Raw genomic sequence first — 2,310 nt, 5'->3', positions numbered from 1 at the left:
GACCGCCCCAGTGCAAACTGAGGACCAAAACGTTGATCAGTGCCTCGTCTCATCACACTGGCCGGGATTAACCCTCGAACGATCGCGATGTTGTATTTTGTACAACACATTGAAAAAATCTCGCTTTTTGTACTCAGCATTAGCGTGGTGCCGACGGTGGTGGCCAATCGCGCGAGTTACGGAAGGTTGATTAAGACGCAGGGGCCGCATACAGCCAACCAAATCGCTGAGAACAAAAAGTGATATTTGTTTGTTTGAGATAACAGGTAAAAGTGCTGAAAATAATATCTCAATTTTACCTCTGGAACATCGTCATCATAGCACATTTAGCTCTTGATAGATCTTCAAATATCATATTTTGCTTTTGGTTTGATGGTTCAAGAACAAATTTTTGCTATTATTTTCAGTACTTTTACCTCTTATCTAAACAAACCAATATCACATTTTGATCGTCAGTACTTGAACTCTGCCCGGGAAAGGATTCGAAGTTTGCATCAAGATTCACTATCGGTAATGTTACTCTTACCGAAAAGGGGTCACTCCCGGTATCTCTTAAATTCAAGTCGGTCAATTATCAAATTAATTCATAAATCATACCTTCGAAGACCCGCATACGACCGGATTGATGATTCGATGAATGGCTCATTGCAATGTTTATGTTTAAGATGTTAGGTTTGGTGCACCATGCTGACGTATTGCACGTTCAGCGTGACTGTCTGGGTCATATTGACCCCAAGATCTTACTAGGGTTAAACAGCAGCTGCTGTAACTGGATGTGGTGCTTCCCGAGCAGGAGAAAATAGCTGAAGAATAACTAACTCAGGTATGGAAAACTGAATACCTACAACCTGAATGAGGTATTAAGTAGCCCTGCATAAGAGGTAAAATACCTAAAATATGTGTGTATTCTGTGCATAACGCGTCAATAATGACATCAGGTATGGCAATACCTAAATAATGATTGGCAATTTTTCCATACAAATAGCAATTTTTCCATAATTGGATAATACCTCAAGCAGTCCTCAACACCAAATTAATAACTCGTTGAGGTATTGTATCAATACCAACAAAATACCAAAATAAGTTACTTTTAAATACCTGGATAACCGACCAATACCTTGTCTTGGTATGATACCTGCCTTTGGTATGCTCCAGTTATGTGTCAGTTATTCATTCCTGCTCGGGTTGCCGCGCCTTTGTAACAGCTACCGTAATTGTGGCATTTTCAATATGTACGGATAGTTATTGTTTCTCCCTTTTTTATAAGCAGTGCATAAAACATCTGGACAAATTAAAAAATCAACTCACCAAAAAAGATCAAATCGACCGTGACAGGACTCGAACCTGCAATCTTCGGATCCGAAGTCCGACGCCTTCTCCATTAGGCCACACGGCCGCACATGTTTGGTGATGGTCCTCATAGCACCACACAACACGGCCAATTGAATTTCATTACTTCCTCAAAATCTCTCATCACCCCTTCCAGCAGTCGGTGTGATAATTCAACGCTCTCCGAACTAGAAACGGAACGCTTACAATTTGTCAAGATAAGACCATTATCGTCCATCCATCGGAGCTTACGGAGAGGGCTTTTCCCGCACATTTCGTTTCAATCCAACTTCTGCTTGCGTGCCTTGAAGTGTGAAAATGTGCCATAAATCTCCTACCCTATTTGTGAAGAGGCCTGTATGTAGTAGCTAGGTAGGTAGGCGACAAGCAAGGTTGCGCACCGACGACGACGACGATGGACGGGTAGGGTAACGCGCGTTGCAACCATAACCCCTAACAACTTCCCATGCTTTTTCGAGTAGTGGCGTGGTAGGTACCTACCGAATCCAAAGAAACAGGGCGCACAAAACTAACTACAATTTGATTTGTGAATGCGTAACTGCGAAAATCTACAGCTTCCGGTTTCGGCGATGTTGCCGGTCGGGTGGCCATTGTGTCTGGATGCCTCCTTTGCCTGGGAATGCACTTGGCTTTTCAGGAAGAAGCATTCCAGGAGGCAACATTCCCTCAAATGCCTTCGGTCCGTCGGTTTGATGCCACGACGACGATGTGCAGGGATGCCAGATGTGACGACAGGTTTTTATGTTGAAAGCATTCGATAGAAATTGTATGTTTTTTCCGCTTTTGTTCTTTTGGACGTAACGTGCCAACTGGGACCGAGTCTGCTTTGCAGCTTGACTATTTTATTCTTCTTTACAGCGTACGTCCCTCTTAGATTAAGCAGCATATATTTATTATGTTACGATTAAATTGCCATTTTTGACCAACGATACCACGATGTTCTCTCTGCGACTACTCTAT

The 2,310-nt window shown here is 42.8% G+C and overlaps 1 non-coding gene across 1 annotated transcript; it reads right to left on the bottom strand.

The window, feature by feature from the left end:
* Window positions 1-1,323: 1,323 nt before the first annotated feature.
* On the bottom strand, window positions 1,324-1,396 carry Trnar-ucg (transfer RNA arginine (anticodon UCG)). Its single transcript has one exon. It is a non-coding gene; the product is annotated as a tRNA-Arg (tRNA).
* Between the last annotated feature and the right edge of the window lie 914 nt (window positions 1,397-2,310).

The sequence above is a fragment of the Aedes albopictus genome, chromosome 3, assembly GCF_035046485.1.
Source record: "Aedes albopictus strain Foshan chromosome 3, AalbF5, whole genome shotgun sequence".
In the NCBI taxonomy this organism is placed as follows: Eukaryota; Metazoa; Arthropoda; class Insecta; order Diptera; family Culicidae; genus Aedes; species Aedes albopictus.
Note: the sequence above shows the minus strand (reverse complement) of the source record. Positions and strands in the feature narration are given on the sequence as shown.